At 45.4% G+C, this 20,648-nt stretch overlaps 1 long non-coding RNA gene across 1 annotated transcript; it reads right to left on the reverse strand.

Moving 5' to 3' along the window:
* Positions 1-3,581: 3,581 nt before the first annotated feature.
* LOC134513256 (uncharacterized) lies at positions 3,582-20,644 on the reverse strand. Its single transcript, XR_010070351.1, has 5 exons — positions 20,377-20,644; positions 17,838-18,359; positions 4,949-5,205; positions 4,428-4,487; positions 3,582-3,715 (listed from the first exon to the last, which is right to left on the reverse strand). It is a non-coding gene; the product is annotated as an uncharacterized LOC134513256 (long non-coding RNA).
* Between the last annotated feature and the right edge of the window lie 4 nt (positions 20,645-20,648).

A 20,648-nucleotide genomic window follows, 5' to 3' on the forward strand; every position in this document is an offset into this window, starting at 1 on the left:
CTGACAGCTGCATTCAGGCTCACACACGTCCCTGCCATGCTCTCTGCCTGCCTTTCACAGGGACCAAAATCCTCCCAATGCCTCAGGTCCAGTTCTGTTTGCAGGGGAAGGATGCCTTCAGCTGGAGGGGCAGCGCTGGGCACTGGCTGCGCTGAGTGTGGGACAGTCAGGAGCATCACCCCTCTGTGTGCTGCCGGCAGCACCCACCCCAGCGTTGCCAGCTAGACGGGGAGCGTGGGCTTTTTGCTCTGGAGCAGAAGCAGCTGCACGCTGCTCCTCCAGCTCTTCATCGGCTTGCATCTCAGTTCATCACTAAGGCTTGCAAGAACTAAAGCCAGGCACTAACAATGCCAGGCTGCACAAGCAGAGATGCCTTTTTCACTCCACGTCAGAATATAGAGTCTGATTCCTGTTCCCAGAAAGGCGCCTTGGATGGCCCACAGAAAGGCAGCAAACGGCCTAACTGGGTTTGCCTAATGCTATATTAATGTGCTGGGTGTGCTTGGACATACTACTCTCTGCACGCCCCAGGAACAAGCTTCAGCCTGAATTTAGAGGGCACCAGGCTGCAGGACTGGGGAGACACCCCCATCAGATTACACAGCGTTAAGGTTTAAGGCCAGAGCTGTGCACCGATTAAGGTGACGGTGGTTCAGGCCATCCTTGCAGGAAGGTGGGATGACGACCCCAAGGGTGACCATGCATGTGGTGTGCATGCAAGGGTGACCCTGTGTGCGCCATGCCCCTCACGTGGGTCAGAGGAGCGAACTCCTGGAGATATCTAACCTCCCTTCGGCCAGCCGCCAGTGACTGGTTAGATGGCTTTCCTGCCATGCCACAACACCGGTGACAGAGAGTAAAGGATAGCTTCCTGGCTATCACTTCCTCAGTTAACGAATACCACCACTAATTAACTGACAGTAACATGGAGCTATTCTTGGCCCTAGGTGGATCTTACTGAGGTCATACGTTGCGGATAATGTAATTTATTACCCTGTGAGGCACTTTGGGATACAGTGTGAGAAGACCACTTGGAAAGTGCCAAAGCAATAATCCAAGTCAGGATTTTCCCCAGTAAGGTAATACGTTCCATACTTGCTGTGCCTCTGAGAAATTAAGCATCGAAGTTGCACTGGCTCCGGTGCAATGCTGTAAAGATTTCCAAATACATCGGTGGAAACAGAGGACTACTGTGCTCAAGAGGTGGGTCCCCTCTTTGGAGCAAAAGCAGTGCAAGGCATTTCTTTTTTTCTTAAAGCAACTCCGAGGACCAAAAAAATCCCACCCTGTGGAAAGACACTCGGCTGCCAAAGAGAAGTATGGTGCTTTGGGCAGGCGTGCAGCTCTCCCGGTACAGCAGTGGGGTCGCGCCATCCGGCCCACGTTAGGGCTGGAGCTGTACTCTAGGTGAACTCTACCAAATTAGCTGTACATGCTGCTGCATTCCCGCCTTTCTCCGAGGATCAAAGTGGCTGGACCCACTCCCAGCTTTCTGCAGATAAGCAGGTCACAGGACTAGTTAGCACCTCTTTGCTGCTTGTAATACACCGTGTTACAGATTCCTCTGTATTTCCTAGTTTGTTCCTATATACGCTGGATACTGGTGGTCACATTTTTTCCCTTTAGCCCTCTGAGCTAATCCAGTGACCTGGGATACTTCTACAGACTCTTCACACCAGTACAGACTCTCTGGCAGCGTTACATCTGATTATACACTACTGCCGCTGTCCTTGCCCAAACGCTCTTTGTGATTCCCTTGTTTTATATAGAAACCTCATTCTGTCCTTCGAAAGTCTTCTCCCACCAGCTCAGCAGCACGGGGGCAGGTGCAGCAGCAGCTCAGCAGCCTGCCTCGGATTAAACCCTTTCGGGATGGTGGAGGGAGAAAGACGAGGCTGTCTGGTTTGGTAAGCCACGAGGCATCCCTAACGCCTAAGCAAAATGCATGTGAAGAATAGGGGGGGAAGGGGAAGACAGGAATAATTGGTAATCCATTTCACTTGTATAAAAGCTTTAATTAGTTGTTTATCTGCAGGCACACTGCGGGCTTCACAAAGGCACGCACAAGTTACAGCAATTAATTACTGGGATCTGGGAGACTGTCTCTGTAATTAAAATTTGTGATCAAGCAGCAGCAATGGGTGATCCAAACGCAAACAGCAGAACATGTACAAATATATTCCTCTTTAAAAAGATAACATAGTTTTGTGTCATAGGACTGGGTGATAAATTGACTGTAATTTTAACCATTGCTGCTGTTTAAGCAACAGATACATTTCTAGTATGCAAGCGATAGCTTTAGAGTGTCATTTTTTTACCTATGCAGCTTATCTGTCAGTAGAAGCAGACACATGTTGAAACTATGCAAGAATTTACATCAAATCCAACAAATAGCTTTGAATGAAAAAATAGAGATAGAATTGACAAAAAAAAATGTTTTCAGAAAGATTTATTTAATTTTTGAATGATAGCTCATGACCTAATATTCCTATTTGAGTTAAAAAATAAAAAGAAATCCCCAAATCCAAAGTACTCTGTTGATTTGAAGATAAATATTTTTTCCAGTTCTCACACCCAGCTATAGCGGCACATGATCCCAGTGTCCTTCCTCCCCAGAACATAAGAAGTTTTTAAGGGATGAATGAGAGACAAATTTTAACAGAGGCATCTTATCAGCAAAGCAAAAGACATGAAAATGCTTTGGATAAAGCGTTTAAATGTTTTATTTAATTTGTGAAAAATACATTGAGTATAATAATAGAATAGCACTGAATTAAATTTGCACAACTCCAGTGGGACGGGAAGCATCCTGAAAATTTTGGCTTGGGATCCTTCTTTACAACATTTTTTTAAAAATATCTGATAACTGGAGCAGTGAAGACCATTCCCAAAACAAAATTGACCTTCATAATTGTTTTCACATATGCTATTTTTGGAAAGGCTGATTGATTGAAAATGATTTCCAACTAGTGCATTTTAAAAGTGACACTTTCGTCTTTTCTTGTTGTGAACTGTTTAATTCACAAAGATATTCATGATTAAAAATTAATCATAACCTCTTTTCCAGAATATTTTTGTCCAGGGCGTCGTTTCAGACAAGCTGTGAGTATTGTCCTGCCTGTATCTGAGCTGTGTGCATCACAGTCACGGTGGCATTTTCTGTGCTGTGCTGGGTGGCCGAAAAACACCTGCAAACAAAGTTTTGAAGGCACTGCTTCCAAGTGTCCATTGAAACTCCCATTTCCATGTTTTGCAAGCCATGAAAGATCTACTTTTTTTAAGGAATATTGCAGCCAAGAAGCCAACAGAAAGGTTTGCTGCAATGTTTCCATGCAGACGACAGAAAAAAATGAGCCGGATGAAGTTCAAACCGACGCCAACAAACTGTATTTAGCGGAGTACAGCCTGTTTCTCACAGCTGCGTTCAGAGGCGAAGAAAACGTTTCCCTGGGTCTACGGACTCTCTGAAGGGGAATGGGCTTCCAGCAGGGAGGATGCCCAGGGCCGTCGTGCAGGAGCTTCACAGCCATGAAATACGGGATCCTACGGCAGCCTCTTACTGCAAAAGGTCTTCCCTTTTTCACATGTGGCAAGTCACAAATTCAAAGCAAAAAGTCGCATGAAATGGAGCTGTAACTTTATATCTAAACGTGTAATTCCATTATAAACTGAGTATCTTGGCCATCGGCCACAAGAGAAGAAATGTCCGATTAATCTGTGTTAAGAAAAAGAGAGTTCATATTTCAAAAATGAAAAGTTAAAATCCAATACTAGCCCTTAATTACCACACGATGACCACAAAAAAAAACCACAACCCCCCCCCCAAATTCAATTATCTGAAATATTATTTCTTGATAGTACTTTAGCCTTCTAGTTTGGACACTAAAACTTTCCTCATGCAGAAATGGCAGAGGGTGAGACCAACATTTTTTCCCCTGGCGACAAACTTGGTTTTGCAGCTTTTCTTAAGCAGAATGCATTTTCCTTTCAGAATAGTGTTTACCTAAAACACTTACCTTATAACATATCGGCTAGGAGCTATGTTATGAGGGAATAGGAAATTCCAAAAAAATTGGTGGAAAATTTGAAAAAAGAAAAGAAAGAAAAAGAAAGTGAAAAGGAAAGAAACTGAAGAAAAAAGAAAATTGAAACTGGAAGAAAAAAAGCACGTAAATCTTAGATCATGGAAAATCAGCTTTGTGAGAAAGTAAGGATTTATCTTTCACTTTTCTGCACATGCTTATTATTTTTTTCGTTTCTATACCAGAATGTTTACAAGCAAAAGTCAAATAACAGCAATGTAAAAAAAAAAAAGAATCCAAAATACTTGTGAAATCAAGGATTTTTATTTTTTTTTGGGGGGGGGGGGGGGGGGCAGAATCTACAATTTCCCCTTAGAATAACTTTTAAAAAAATAAAATGCTTACCATTAGTAGAGTCACGATCCACACCAGGGAGGGTACGAAACTTTAAGCCATGAACTGAGGCTGAAGAAAAAGTCATTAGTAAATTAGCAGAGCCGAACTTCAGTCAGCCAAGTAAAAGACTCCCCTTTCTACCAGTTAATTTAGACAGCCGGTCCTCTCCAGCTCGACAGCCATCTGCACCTCTTTAAGTTGTCATATTTGGTTTGATTGAAATGTTCACATAGTAAAAAAAAAATAAAATATCCAGAACTTTGAGACAGCAGGAATCTTACTGACAAGTTTGGTAAAAATCAAACCTATTAACCAAAAAAAAAAGCAGCTAGACAAAGAAGCCAATATACAGACATTCTATTGGAATGGGTTTTATTATGAATTATGAATTGCACAGTAACTAATTTACAAAGGTCGGCCAACTACGTTCTCCAAGACAATTACAAATCTCACCCCAACAATTTTATAATGTGACTCTTTCGCAGCATTATTTGGAATGACCCTCCAAATAGCCAAAAACCAGTGAATACCTTTCACGTTGAATCATCGTTCAAGCATTGCTGTCATCTTCCTAATGTCACCGCACCGACCTGTCAGTGCCCTGCAATGGAACGTTTTTTGCACAGCAGTTTATCGGGGTGCCTTGCACTGGGATATTGCAACCACCAGCAGTCTTGAAATGTTTTCTTGAGTCTCTCTATGTGTGCTGTGCCGCTTCCACATCCGGAGCTCTCTCTCTGACAGGGATCTTGCTCCTCCGCTTATGAAAACATTCAGCAATTTTACTCTTAGCAAAAAGAAAAAAAAATTAAAAACCAGAATACATATTCTCACAGAGGAGAAACACAACTGCACCTGCACATTTGCCTCACCTAAAGAACCTTAGTTTAAAAGGCAGGTAAGTTAAAATCAGTATTTTTCTGCACAGCAGAAATTCAGGTTGATACTGCTGTATTAGATTTCCCATATGAAAAATACAGGACATGAAAAGCAGTGGCACCTCAGAAGACAATTCATAATACTGAAAAATACCTGGGAATTTCAATGGTACATGGCTGCAGGTCTTAGCTTTAAAAAATTGTGAGGATTTATGATCCACTTGCAAAGAAACAGTAAAATTGTGGGTGTAAAGAAGCACTTCATAAAATCCTTGCATAAATTTTTACATGTAACTAAAGAATGTGGAGTCAGCAAAGCAAAACCTGGAAATGTTAACATCTTTTTAGTTCTCATTCTAGTATGTCCTTCTTTTTTTTTTTTTTCACTTAAATAGCTGCATATGGGAAGTCCTTCTCTTTTTAAAAATGGCACAAAGGGATGATATTTTGTCACTAAAGATGCCCAGAGAGGTTGTGGAGTCTCCATCCTTGGAGATGGAGTCGAAAGCCGTATGGACGTAGTCCTGGGCAACCTGCCCTTGGTGGCCCTGCTTTTGGCAGGAGTGTTGGACCAGATGAGCTCCAGAGGTCCCTTCCAACCTCAACCATTCTGTGATTCCGTGATCTTCATTAAGAAGAACAATGTGTGATGTTGCAAGAACATGTCTACAAATCACATACTGCTGAATATTGTGTATGTGCTGTACAATAAAAAGTAAGTGAAGTATTTTTAACAAGGAAAAAAACAGATAACTGTCATAGTTTAAATAAGATTAAATTATACAATTCTGATTTCATAGACAGTGTCTTTCAGCTGAAGGCCTTAGTGCATTTTAAGTGCTGTAAGATTTAAAAGAAATTCTCTTGCCTGAGTTCTCTAAGTTTTTATTTGATGATTAACAGACAAAACAAAGGGAGACAGCTTACCATTCTAAATATTGCATTTCATGGATAGTTCATCATGGCACACATGATGATTTTACATGATTTTAAATGTAACATGGAACAAAACTGCCATTCCCTACCCCTACCCTGCACTGTGTTTTTTAAGAGAAAGAAGAACTCCACAACACAAAGCGTAAACTTGTATTTAGAAAGTCTCTGTCTGAACCATCAGTGGGGCCTTTTCTTTTCCCAGTCAGAGTCCTCTTGGCTGGCTAATCTGTATCACGTAAGATCACAAATCACAGTGTTTGTTTTTCAGCGCATGCTATTTTCTATGCTGTCTCAGGAAAGCTCACCTACAGTTGGCTCCCCTCCTCCCATTTTATTCTTTGTACTGGCGGATGGTCTAAACCGGGAGTAGTGGTTGGACTTTGAATGCATGGTCATTTTTCATAAATTTACTGTGCATTGTATACACTCCATTCCTCCGTTTCTCCCTTACCCAACCTCTAGCCAGGATGAACTCTCCACCAGCCCCAAAGTGGCTCCCCTGAGGTTGAATGCAACTGCAACCACTTGCCTTCACATCAGTGGTTGAGCAAGAGTGCAGTCATTCCTGCTTGTTAAACTGTGCCTAAAGGAAAAGGATTTGCTGATACAAATTTGAGCTGTAAAAAAAGTTACTTCTGGGTTAAGAAATGATGGGTAGTTGTAAACAAAAGATTATCTTGCCCTACCTCTTGGAGGCTGTAATATTTTTTCTCAGCTCCCCCTCCATAGTGCCCCATAGTTTGTAACTGCACTTGGCAAAAGCTTATCTTCCACAGTGCGAATGTGGAAGGGTTTTGCTTATCTATCGTGTTCGTTATTATGTGATTAGACAGTAGCCACCACATGCTGTAACTATGATGTGAAATGAGGAATGTGTGAAGATTTACTGCTTTCTGTCTAAATGCAGCTTGGAAATATACCTCTACAGGAACAAACTTGCTTTTAGACGTAAAAAGTATAGCGTACATATTGCTTCAGGACGCTGAGGAAAATCCACATAGCAGGAAATCCCCACGTTGACACACTCAGGTTGGTGCCACAGTTCTGACCTAATCAGGAAAGGAAATGGCTTACAAGTAAGACCTACAAGCCAAGGTCAGCAGCCTCCGTGAAGCAGCAGTCAGGGGTGTTCGAGGCTTGTGCTCGAATCCCATGGCGGCATTCAGTCACACCCATAGCACCTTCTCAGCCTCCCAGCTTGTTAGAAGTAATAGACATCAAATTAAGAAGAAAAAGGTTACAGTGGAAGTAAAGAAAGGCTGGTTTCTTCCTTCCCACTAAACCGTTGTATTCCCTCATGAGTTTCCACAGCTCCTCCAACACCATTCTTCTTGGACAAAAGATCATGCACTGTCATTCGTCTTTGTAGGTCTCTCGTGCTTTGCCTTCTGTAACTATTCCACAATGGAAAACGCTGTCACCTTCTGATGACTGCCATGCACTGCCAGGAAGGCTTGTGGGGCAAAAGACAAAAGCTGCAGGCGGGCAGCATTTCATACACAGCCAATTTGGAGAAAGTGGGAGAGTGATAAGAAGGAGACACCTCAGACAAGTGGTGGGGTGCATGTATTCCCTTCAGCCATATTTGGGCTGTAGAGAGGAAAGCCATCTACACACCTCAGCCTCATCACAGAGTGCTCCCACACGTTGCCCAGGCCAGGTGGCCAGGGCACCAGGCCCCTGGGGACTACTGCTGTGCCCCATGGCAAGCCATTGCCGTGCCCTGTGGGAATGCTAGTGCCTGCTTAGGACAGGGCAGGGTGCCAGAACCTCAGTGAAACCATACAGAGACAGTCACACAGAACTGAGAGAGGAAGTTAGTCTTGCATGGCTTCCCCCATGGTCCATGTCCTCCCCAGGCTGGTTCAGAGGTAGAGGCTGATTTAAGGAGTGGTATCAGGGAATGTGAAAACCCTCCCATTTTCAGCTGTCAAAGCTCATTAGGATTTTACCCACACGTCTCCTCTCAACAACGGCATCTCAGCAGCATAGTGCCCCTGCATCAAGACACAGTATCAGCTGCTGAGGGCAGGGTTCGCCCTGGGCCACCCAAACCCCTCACAGCTACATCAAAGGAATCATAGAATTGTTTATGTTGGAAAAGACCTTTAAGATCATTGAGTCCAGCCATAAACCTAACACTAAACCATGTCCCTAAGTGCCACATTTACACGCCTTTTAAATACCTCCAGCGATGGTGACTCAACTACCTCCCTGGGCAGCCTGTTCCAATGCTTGATAACCCTTTCAGTGAAGAAATTTTTCCTAATATCCATCCTAAACCTCCCCTAGTCCGACTTGACGTCATTTCTTCTCGTCCTATCACTTGTTACTTGGGAGAAGACACCGACCCCCACCTTGCTACAACCTCCTTTCAGGTAGTTGTAGAGAGCGATAAGGTCTCCCCTCAGCTTCCTTTTCCCCAGGCTGAACAACCCCAGTTCCCTCAGCCACTCCTCATAGGACTCTAGACCCCTCACCAGCTTTGTTGCCCTTCTCTGGACACGCTCCAGCACCTCAATGTCTTTCTTGTAGTGAGGGGCCCAAAACTGAACACAGTATTCGAGGTGGGGCCTCACCAGTGCCAAGCGCAGGGGGACGGTCACTCTCTTAGTCCTGCTAGCCACACTGTTTCTGACACAAGCCAGGATGCTGTTGGCCTTCTGGGCCACCTGGGCACACTGCCGGCTCATATCAGCCAGCTTGACCAACGCCCCCAGGTCCTTTTCTGCCAGGAAGCTCTCCAGCCACTCTTCCCCAAGCCTGTAGCACTGCACGGGGTTGTTGTGACCCATGTGCAGGACCTAGCACTTGGCCTTGTTGAACCTCCTACCACTGGCCTCAGCCCATTGATCCAGCCTGTCCACATCCCAGGACTCTCCCCAGAACTTATTCATGAGTTTTCTTTAGAGTCTTCCCACATGAAAAGTACGGTGGCATTAAACTGTGTACACAATTATTTTTTTTAAACAAACAAAGCCTCCAAGCCTGACAGGCAAGGGCAGGGATGGGATTAGGCAAACATCCTATACAGACGGTTCCTCTTTCTGTCTGTCAGCTTGTAAGTGCTTTCTCTACTGGAACTATACAGTACTAACTGAGCCGGAAACAGCTATTTAAAAAGTGATTATAGTGTGACATTTTTGTTTGACCCAACATCAAGCCATGTGCAGCTTAAATGTCAGCAAAGCTATTTACTATAGGGGCAGACAGGCCCTAGCATGCTGAAATCTACCCAGCGTCTTAAAACTGCCTGCTGTCTCCACTCAGTGCACATGAATGATGCTGAAGCCAAGATGTAAAGTAGAGCGCTCCGTAAGCTGTGATGATTGACTAATATGCTGGGTGGCACAATGCATTCCGCGAGAGGCTCACAGGGAGGAAGACAAAATAATGTGTAATTAAAGCCAACCTCAGGTTAGAAAGCAGAGGCCCGTGCAAAAGGTTCCCTTGGATTAGCTAAGAGCTTGCCAATAGCTGGGGTGTTTTGTCCAGGGATGTCTGAGGAGCTGAAATATTTGGACAAAAATAGTAAGCAGAATTATAGAATCATAGAACCGTTGAATGGTTTAGGCTGGAAGGGGCCTTAAAGATCATGTAGTTCCAGCCCCCCTGCCATGGGCAGGGACACCTCCCACTAGACCAGGCTGCTCAAAGCCCCATCCAGCCTGGCCTTGAACACCTCCAGGGATGGGGCATCCACAACTTCCCTGGGCAACCTGTTCCAGTGCCTCACCACCCTCATAGTAAAAAATTTCTTTCTGATACCTAACCTGATTTAGATCAGTTTGAAGCCATTACCCCTCATCCTATCACTACATGTCCTTGTAAAAAGTCCTTCTCCAGCTTTCTTGTAGGCCCCCTTCAGATACTGGAAGGCGGCTATATAAGGTCTCCCTGGAGCCTTCTTTTCTTTGGGCTGAACAATATTTTTTTTTCTTAGTGCAGGAGCTGCATCGGTCTTGTGAGGGAGGAGGGAGCAGAGCCCCTGGCTATGGCCACGGGTCCTGCCCTCCACAGCCCCCACCCCCCCGCAGCCCCTGCAGCAGAGCACCGTGGCCTCAGGGCTGTAGATCCCCCCCGGGGGCTGGCAGAGCACAAATCAGGCCGCCCAGCTGTGGCTGCCAGGCAGGGTGACAGAGGAGAAGGGAGGCTTCAGAGCCGTGTCACCAGCCAGCAAAATAATAGCCGAGCAGTGGGGGAGAGCGTGAGGCTAATGCAGCTAATTACGTGTGTTTCTCCTTGCGTGAGAACCGACAGGAGTGAAGCGGATTCAGATCCTACAAGGATGCACGAGCACGTAGGGCTATAAAGTGATATACAGAGTTCTATAGTCTCATGAGCTCTCCCTGGAAGACAATGAACTGGTTTGCAACGGATGGAGATAAGTACGCTTATAGGTCCTTAAGGGGACTGGAGGCATATATTTGGACAGGGATCCAGTCTGACCTTCTTCTCGGAGCCTAAAATAACAAACAAATCAGTGTGCCTTTATTTTGAGAAAACATTGCTCACAGTAATAAGGGTGGGTGGGAGCGCTCAAAAGGAAGCGGAGCTGTGATAAAACTTCCATTTTGTTCTTTCTTGCATGTCAGAAAAAAAAAATTTACGTTATAATTCAGACCGCCTTTCAGGGTTTATTTTTCTTTACATTGTTACATGCCTGATCACATCTGATTTTGGAAGCTAAGCAGGGTCGGACTTGGCTGGCATTTGGGAGACTGCTGAAAATGCAGTAGACTGAGAAGGATCTGTGCATTTGTTATATGAACACATAGTGAGGGGGAACTACAAGAATACTCACAGCTTTTCCATATTTTAAAATATTGCTTTTCTCCATACATAACAACTGAAATACCACCATGACCAAAAATAATATCATGAATCCTAAATAAGCGTTTTTTCAAATAATAATTTAAAAATGAGACTGCTTGTGAATACTTCTTAATACTCTACAAAGAGTACAGAAAAACCCTTTGAGCAAACTGATCATCAGGTCATTAGAGATAGGAAATAAATTATTGAATTTCTGTCTGCTTGGTATTTACTTTACTAAGTGTTGACAGTGGCAGGGGACTGCAGAGACCTTTTCAAAACTCATTTAAGTACAATAAGTGAAAACAGTATAAACTTTTTAACAGAGAAGATATGAGAGATAGCCAGAGGATTTTTTTTATGTGGGGTTTACTGTTGTTCTTGGTGTTTTAAGTGATGACAGGCTTGATTATATCATATAAAGGTTCCTTCCGTCTTGCTTTACCTTAGAAAATTCCAGATCAAGGCTGATGTGTTACGATTTTGCTTGGAGGCTCCCAAGCAAGAGTTAAAACAGAAGTTTCCTTCATTAAATATGTTCATTTGTCATTGAAGTTAAAACAAATATTGTTTAAATAAAATAACAAATGTAACTAGAACTCCCTTCCTCTGTTGCTTTCTTATCAAATGTCATCAGTGGATATCGCTCAGATCCTGAGTGGGCCTTGCAGTGCAGGGTGAGCTTCATGTGTTTTGTTGTGTCTCCTGTTCCGCCCCCCACCCCCCCCAAAAAAAAAAAAAAGGCAAAAAGGCAAAACCAACAGTGAATGTGTTACAGAGAAAACAGACCTCCGAGTATCTTTTTTCCACCTTTAAACAAGAAATAAAATGACACGGCAAAGCAAAGCAAGCTTCACATGTTATAAGCCTCTCCCAGGTAGTGCCTGAGATGCCCTTGTTCCGTGTTGCAGCCCTCCTTTGTTGTACCAAATTGTGAGGGATTTCTAAATCCTGATTTGGATGCATCCCCCAGCAGCAGAGAGAAACTGACAATTACTGAAGCAAGGCAAGTTTTTTTTCAGTTTCGCAGGTTTTTTTCTAAGCCAGGCTTGTGGTTTCATTTAAAGTCTGAATGCTCCCATTCTCTGAGAAGCCCAGTGGCTTTTCAATAGCAGATCAAATGATGTTAATCGGGCAGTGTGACCTAATCCTCCAATTCAGCTGCCTTTTTACATTAGAAATGTTCTGCTCATGTAAGATTGATTTGCTCTTGACTTTTTTTGTTGTTGTTAAATGTGCTATTCTAAAGTTCTACTCCTGGCTCCGCAGACCTGTTACACAAATAAGGGAAGATCACTTTTTCTTCATTTTGTAGGTTTAGATAGGCTAATCCTAAGGGTTCTGATAGAAAATCTCTTGTTAATCACAGAAAGCCCAAGATGTTATGCAACAGCAGTAAGAAGAACATTTTTCTTTTTGGTAGTGATCCCACAGGTTACCTACGCTGAACAGGGCTACTCTGGTCAGCTATTGCCGACTATAGGAGGAGTACTATAAGTGTCATTTCTCCTCAGCCTTCAGAGATACCTTCCATTGATGTTCACACGTGTTTCACCAAAGACCGAAACAAGCTCCTGATGTGGCAGCTCTGGAGCACGGCCTCCTGTGATGGGGCTGCTGCACCACTGCCGGGGAAGGGCTCCTCTGCAGTGTCCCCTCTCCCTCCACATCGTGCATCCGTGGGTAGATTGCAGATTGCAGCCACACCTGACGTGCAGGACCACAGGAGAGAAAATAGCCTGCTGTGTTGCTCCGTAAACAACTGATGGCTTATGAGGTGCCATCTGAAATGGCCTCAGGCTGGCATGAAGGCGGGGGCGGCTGGGTGACCCCCCAAACACAGCCTGTCGGACGCGGCAGGTTTTCTGACACTGTTAACACCAGAAGAGCTCCTGAGGTCTACAAGCACCGACAGACAGACCATCAGCACCAGTTGTGTCTACCAGCCTTCACAGCAGCATCCCCTAACGAAGGCCACACGAGGGGAGCCTAGCCAATTTATAGGCCACTGCATTTACCTGTATTAATCAGTTCCCGTGCACACGTTTGGAACTAAAACTCTAGAAAGCCTGGCAACAGCCATCGCTCCCACAGGCAGCACGCAGGTGCCTGCCTTCCTGCACAAACCCGAAGGCTGGACCCTCCTGAAACACTCAGCTCTGTGGTCAAATGACTGTTAGAGGCCAGCACAAATTAAGTGTCGTTCACTTAGCAATAGGCTGGATTTGGCCAGTATTTGCAGATAATAACCAGCCCATAGTTAACACTATCAATGTTAACCTACTTCCTTTGACCTTGCCAGCTTGAGCTGCAGAGGAAGTCTCAGCAGAAGATGTCCAGCCCTTGGCACAGACATCAGCGCGTGGTGTCTCTCTGACCTGCTTTAACAGCCTGCGTAGGGCGGCAGCAGGGAGCTCCCTGGGCACAAGGACACACAGCCCGGCACCTGCGCGGTGTGTGGCAGAGGGAAGAGCCACATGGCACACACGTACCTGTCACTGCAGTCGTTTGCTCTTTTCCGGACCATTACTGAGGATTCTTGCAACAGATTTTCACTGGCTACTTCCACACCGTTGCTAAGATTGCCTCAGGTGCAGAAAGGTCTAATACAGTCTGGAGAACTAAAACGACCATTTACAGTATCTGGCAGGTGCCCTTCATCTATTTGCTCTTAAGGAGGACATCAGGGCTGTTGTTCCTACCTGTTGGGTCTGTGATACGCAATCATTTCGCTATATCCAGTGAACTACCCAATGGGGTAGTTACTTTTCACTTTTTTTTTTTCCCTACCAGATGGTAACAAATGAATCCAATCAATTAATTACTTTGCCTGAAGGTACTTTGCCAACGCGAGGTTTGCAGTGTCCATGTTGGCAGAACACATAAACGTTTTCAAAATCCCACGTGTTATTGTTGGCGTTACGTAAGCCACAAGATCCACCTTACGAGTAGTTAATGGGTCTGTTCCCCAGTCACCTGGCATTTGTGGGGATGATTTTCATATTACTGCGACGAGTGTGTAAAACATCCCCTTTTCCCCAGCGCTATTTTCTGAAACAAATTGAAGCACAACTTCAGCCTGGCACTGGGTAGTAGCAAATGTGGTCGAAGCAGGAATTTGTGGGCAGAGAGCGCCATCTCCAGCTACCAAATAATAACTACTTCGTGGTAATAAAACAACTACTTTGGTATTTCTCCTTTGGAATTGCCATCTGTTCCAGCAAAAGACGGGGGAAAAAAAACCTGAGACTGATGAAACATCGAGGCTTAAGCCTTAACACTGCCTTAATATCCCATAGGGAGACTTTGCCAATCCTTGCTAAAGTTTCTGAATTAAACAAAAAAGGTGCTTAAAATTGTAAGGACCTGAGCATCCCAAATTTGTTTCTGTTTTCGGGCTACTTAGTCAAGAATAAAATCACATCAGATTTTAATAGAGGTAACGTTTGTACTGTATTATGGTCCTCCAGCCTACAGCGAGTCTACGCATCTAATACTACATTTGATAAGTACTTAGAAAAGCTCATAAATGATAACTCTAGTGCTGTCCCAGAATGACTGGGTAGAAAGCTACTGTAAATAAGAACTACACAAAAATAGCATACAAAGTGCATGCAGAAGATTTACATACAGGCAAATATTACAAAATTTAGAAATATTACAGAAATTACGCTACATAAATATGATATAAATACATTTAATTACATAAATACAAATACTACAAATATCACAAAAAATTACATACCTACAAATACAAAAGAATTACCGCACTTGTATTAAGTACAAGTGTATTTTGTGTACATTTTATCCCACATAAATGGTACATGTTAGTGTATACTTTTAAAGAAATCTGTGCTGAAAAAAATAAACCAAAACATTATTTCTAGCTGATGCCTGAGAAATTGTTCTCCATCACGATGTTAAGTGATGTTGTTGACATCCTATTACCCAGCAGCTTTCTGTTCTTCCTAACACCACGGGAAACCTCAGGTCTCCAGATCATTCACCGCTCCAAAGGGCTCAAATGAAGCAGAGATTTTAAGTGTATTAGAAAATCAGTCTGTGAATGCGGGTATGCTGCTTTTGGTAGTGTTCTCTAAACTACATGGACAGCCAAGGTTGGGGCCTGCGAGCCCAGCCTCATTAATGTCATAGAAGAGTTTGTTCTAGAAATGTATCTTAAGGACACCCGTGGCAAAGGCATCACAAAATAAAATTTAAAATCATGCCTTATGTGTGTACAAGACTCATCCATATTAAAGAATTGTTAAAGAATTTGCAAAAGCAAATGGATTACTAGATTTCAAGGGCTATGAATACTAAACATGTACATCGAATAGAAAGATTCAGGAAGGGTTAAAAGACAAATATCTGTTATCAGCTAGCCTTAAAAATAGCATTCCTCAATTAGATACAGCATCTTATTTAAAATGTAAATTACTAAATTACTCTGTGTTATTTTTATGATTGTCTGAGTTCAGAAGGTATTTGACAACCGTTCAGAAAACAAAAATCCAGTTTGCAGCCACAGAGACTGCAAGATACAGAAAGAAAGTTGATGAAGCTCTAGTAGAACAAGACCTGTAAAGGACAAGAAGGCAATCAAGAGCAGCTGGCATGGATTTATGAAGGACAAATCACACTTGGCCAACCTGATTGCATCCTGTGATGAAACGGCTGGCTACATGGACGAGGGAGCAGTGGACATAATAGATCTTGACTTCAGTACAGCTTCTGAAATAATTTCCCACAGCACTTTCACTCACAAACTGAGGAAATATGGCATGAACAAGCCGGCTGTTAGACGCATTGAAAACTGCCTGGACTGACAGGCCGCCCCTCCATCCTGCACTAGTAAAAGCAGAGTGATCCACACTTGCTCCTGCCCCTAAGGAAGGTTCACCTGCCCCAGGGCCTGTCTCCAGCCAAGCAACTGTCCTCCTCTGTCCCCTGCAGGACCTGCTGGCTCTCCTACATGAGCACGGGCCATCTACGGAGGGGATCTTTGGCCGGTGGCCGGTGAGCACACCTCCCAGGAGCTCAGGGAGGCCCTTGACAGTGGAGTGGAAGTCCACCTCGAAAGCCAGCCTGCACACCTGCTGGCCGTCATCTTGAAGGTGAACCCTGCTGACCTGGAGTCTGGCAGCTCCCAGCTCTGTCAGTGCCGATGGGCACCTGCAAGAGCAGGACCCAAAGCCCAGCCACCTGCTCATGAGCCAGAGTGCCAGGGACGCTGCCTGTGCTCCTGGTGGGAGTGATCAAAGCCTCACCCGGAGCCCTTGGCATTGCAGGACTTCCTTCCCCTCCAAGGTCCTTGAGGTAGAGCTCTGCAAGGAGTGGATGGGCGCCCTGCAGAAGACCAGCAGGCAGAAGCTGGCAGGACTGAAAGAGTAAGTGTGGCCAGCAGCCTGCCTGCTCCACAGGGACTGGCAGGGGCTGGGACTTGCCTGCAAAGTGACAGCCTGTCTGAAAAAGCCTTGTTTTCTGCCAGCCACCTCTTGCTGCTGTGGGGTTCGGTTTGGGGGGAAAGTGGCACAGAAAAGCATTTCTCTCCTTGGAGCACTCCCTGCAGACATCGAGGGTTGCTCCACAAAGGGACTCTTGCCAGAAGAACAGGGAAGGAGGCAGGTGGCCGCATCTCAGCAAAGGTAGTCCCTCTGCTGTAGACCAGGCATGGCCAGGGAGCCTTCCCTTGGGTGGGCTTGGGTGAGATCAGCCTGGGAGGCCTGTGTTGACAGCATCTACTTTATTAGCGTTGTGTTTCTGTTCCCTCAGGGTGACCAGCAAGCTGCCCAAGGCCAACCTCCTCCTGCTCAAGCACTTGCTCACCCTGCTCCAAAACATGAGTAGAAACATGGCCAGCAGCAGGATGACTGCTGGCAACCTGGCCATCTGCGTGGGCACAAACCCGCTCAGCCCACCCGAGAAGGACACACTCCCCCTGGATGTCCTGGTGCAGGTGACAGGGAAGGTAATGCTGTGTTTACCAGCTGGCTACAGCCTTGCGGGCCCAGCTAAGCTTTGCCATTCAGAGGTGCCTGGCTGCCTCTTCTCTTCAGCAAACGCGCATCGGGGAGCTGCTGGGGAGAGCAGCTCCACAGCTGCAGCTTTCTGCGCAGAAGTGAGGGTGAGGAGTGGGAAAGGCTGCTTGACCCATTTTTCAGCCACCTAGGTGGAAACCAATGGTTTGCTGTGTGCAGGTAATGTGGCTGGTGGAGTTCCTCCTTGAGCACCATGGGGAATTCTTTGGGGAGGAGATGTCTGGGCTTTCCTATGCATCGGCCTAGGAGTTTCCAGCACTGGGGGTGGAAGCAGAAATAGCAGAGATATGCCAGGGCCACCAGCAGTGTGACAACAAAAACTTCCCCCCTCAGAAGTTGGGACTGCTGCCGCAGGGACAAGCAAGGTCACCCACTAGCTTGCAGCTCTGAAAAAGTGCAGAATAAGGCTGATGCAGGTTGGCCATTGCACTTTGTGCGGTGAACCCACCAGAACTGGCTCAGCTGAGCTGAGCAAACCCATCCACAGGATCTGCCTTTCAGATCTAAGGTAGCAATTGGGCAGGCATGTCCTTGCCACCTGTTAACTTCCACATTTCCATTGCAGGTGCCTCCAGTCGCTTCAGAAAGCAAACATCTGAAGAGGTCATCCGAGGAGAGAAGGTAAAATGAGCTAGCTTTGATTAAGAGTAGCATTTGTTTATGCTTATCATGGCTTTACCTGTCTAACAATACTATTGAATGGAAAGGTTGCCAGGGTCTTCACAAGAAAATGGAAAGAGAAAACCAACCTGTGAAGAGGGGAGTGACAGGCAACCAGGCAGGAAGTGGAGAAAGTTGGAAACAGAGCTCGCAGGGATGGACAACTGAGGAAATCCAAACAGGACGAGAAGAATGATCCCAGGTATGCAGCAGACCCCGCTATCCATCTTTCCAATGCTCCGAGTACGGGAAATATTTTGAAGGTGCACAGAGACGGCCCCAGACAGGAAGCATGCACCTGCCCTTGGGAGAATGTGTATGTCAGGAGAAACCCACCACTACAGCATGGGCAGTTTTCATTTTGCTCTTGGTGAAGCTCTGTTTGTGCAAGGCTGAACAGACCCCCTGGCAAGGCCACGAGACTCACAATTTTGAGTTCTTTGACTCGCTAACTACAGAAAGAGGCAAAAGTCCCACTTTTCTGTTCATGTCAGCTGGCAATCCTAGTGCTGGCTGATATTGTCTGAATCCAAAAGACACAGCAAGGAGTTGTTCCAAGTATCAGCGTAGACACTGAGATATTGGCGCTTCTTAAAAAGCTCCTATTTCACCTGAGATAATTGAGGGAAGAAAAAAAAAGCCAATTAAAAATAAGCATTTTTTGACTGCAAGCCCGCGATTTTAGCACAGGACAGTGAGGGATGCTGCTGCTCAGGTTTTGGAAAGGACCGCATCACAGCTCCCCTGGGGGTCCCCAAAGAGCCCTGCTGCCTGGCAATGGGCAGGGTACATCTCCATCAACTTGCCGTGCCCTGAGGGTACCACATGTGCTAAGAAGGGGCTGAAGCAACACCGTAGTCACTGCCAGTAAGGATTCCCTCTCCTCTGCCAGAAGCAACCCCCTTTTTTACAATGTACTTCCCAAAGAACCAGGGACAAAGTCACACCTATTCCTGCCTTCAAGTCACACTTTCTGACTCTGTCCTTGTAGGTGCTGATGTATTTTGCTGCTTGGATGAGCTCTGACCCCTGGGCTTTGAGGGGCACAATGCAGCCCCAGCACCACCGCAGCAGAGGCAAGGAGAGAGGCACCCATGCCCTTCTGCTCTAGCCAGCAGATTTCAGTTGCACATCGCTGAACTGGAGCAGCCCCGCACCACTCTCAGACCCATCTCACTCCTCACAGGGGGCCTTGCCGGCTCCCTCATCAGCTCCGTGTGCAAATGCCCATCAGATGGCACATCTCCCCATGTGAACTTCAGATTATATGGAGCATGGTGGTGTGCATCATCTGAGAGGGACAGGAGGGACAACTTTTACGCTGGACAGCAGATTCCATACTATAAAACCCTCCTGGTTTTATTTACAGGCCCCATTCTTGGCAGACAGATGCTGAACCAACTTGCTCAATACAAGAAGGGAGCACCCATTGCTTCTCTTCGGTCAGTGCAAGTACTTGTATGCAGCCCACAGCAGAATACCCATTCTCACAATTCTGTCTCAAACATGACTAGCCTGCAGGTAAGGTTTATAGTTTATATTAGGTTAATAACTCAGCTACACCCAATATTCCTTTCTTACTTCTTTTCCTGCAGATCAGCCCTCTCTGGACTGATGCAAACACACCCCTTTCTGTCAGTCATAGCTGGCGTTTTGAAAGCAGCTTTTCCGAAGGAGCCAAATACTTAAATAGCCTCTATTGCTTTGATACTTGAGCCCTGTATGATGTCTAATGGGGTCAAGCTCCTTTCAGAAGGAAAAATACAATTGCCAGCCACAACAGGGGAAAGAAATTGCACGGTTGATCTGCAGGTCTTGCAATGATTGTGCAGGAGTCAGCAGCGTGTGGAAATTCAGGTGCAACTCTCTTAGCTGGCAGCTGAAGTGTTTCAGAGGCAACGCCCCATCTTTTCTTCATGGGCAAAGGCTCACTTGATACCCTCCACAATCACAAGTAATTAAATTCCCAACTGCTAGGGTCTCTGCACCATGGTAAACCCGAGGGATTTTAAGGAAAAAAAAAAATCACTAAATCAACGCTGGAAAATAAAAAAACCCTATGAACTCAAAAGGGATAAACGTCAGATCTCCAGAACTTAGCTTGGTCTTTCTTACCATTTCCCTGCCATTCATTTATCTGCCTCTGTGGTAAATTGAGAACTGCAGATCACACTCTCGCCTGGAGTTACTAACCACAATGGCTGTGGGAAGATAGCCTTAAAATGGTCACCAAAATGTTACTGATGTGGGAGCGGAGCGTGTTTCAGTATACACATGAGCAAAAAAATGAAAATACTCTGCCATCTGTTGGTATCTGGCAAACTGCAGATGTTCTTTTCTGAAAACGCAGTATTTCATTGCCACATTTAAACCACTATCTGCTATTTCACTCCGTTGGTAGTATAAAAACAGCAAAGAAATGCAAAGCCATCGATTTGTAAAGTAACTCAGTGTAAACTTGTGGAAGTGATGGAAGTGCCTGCAGCCAGACTCCTGGACTCCCCAAAATAATTTAAAAACTCTGAGTGCGGTGACTCTAGTAACTACCCTCTCTCCTCTGAATAATTATATGTTTGCACCATTTACTAGTTTTGAGGTTTTTTTAAAGTATGAGTTTGCACTACTCACTGTGGGTTTTTTGAAGTATGGTAGAGGTCACTGATACGATCGAGTTTTGACTGAAGGAGCAGCTATTCCTGCCTGCGTGACGGCCTTCCCCTCCTTCACACCAGGGCCTTCTCTCTCTCCTTCCTGCACCCCAGGAGAGGACACGCCACCCCCCTCCCCCGTGAGCAGCCTGCCTTCCCTCGCTGCTTTCCCCGTTGCGATAGCAGCCTGAGCCGTTATTATTAAAGCGCTGTTTGTGTTTAATTAATCCCCGAGGAGCCAGATACCCTTTC

Source organism: Chroicocephalus ridibundus, chromosome 3 (genome assembly GCF_963924245.1).
Source record: "Chroicocephalus ridibundus chromosome 3, bChrRid1.1, whole genome shotgun sequence".
In the NCBI taxonomy this organism is placed as follows: Eukaryota; Metazoa; Chordata; class Aves; order Charadriiformes; family Laridae; genus Chroicocephalus; species Chroicocephalus ridibundus.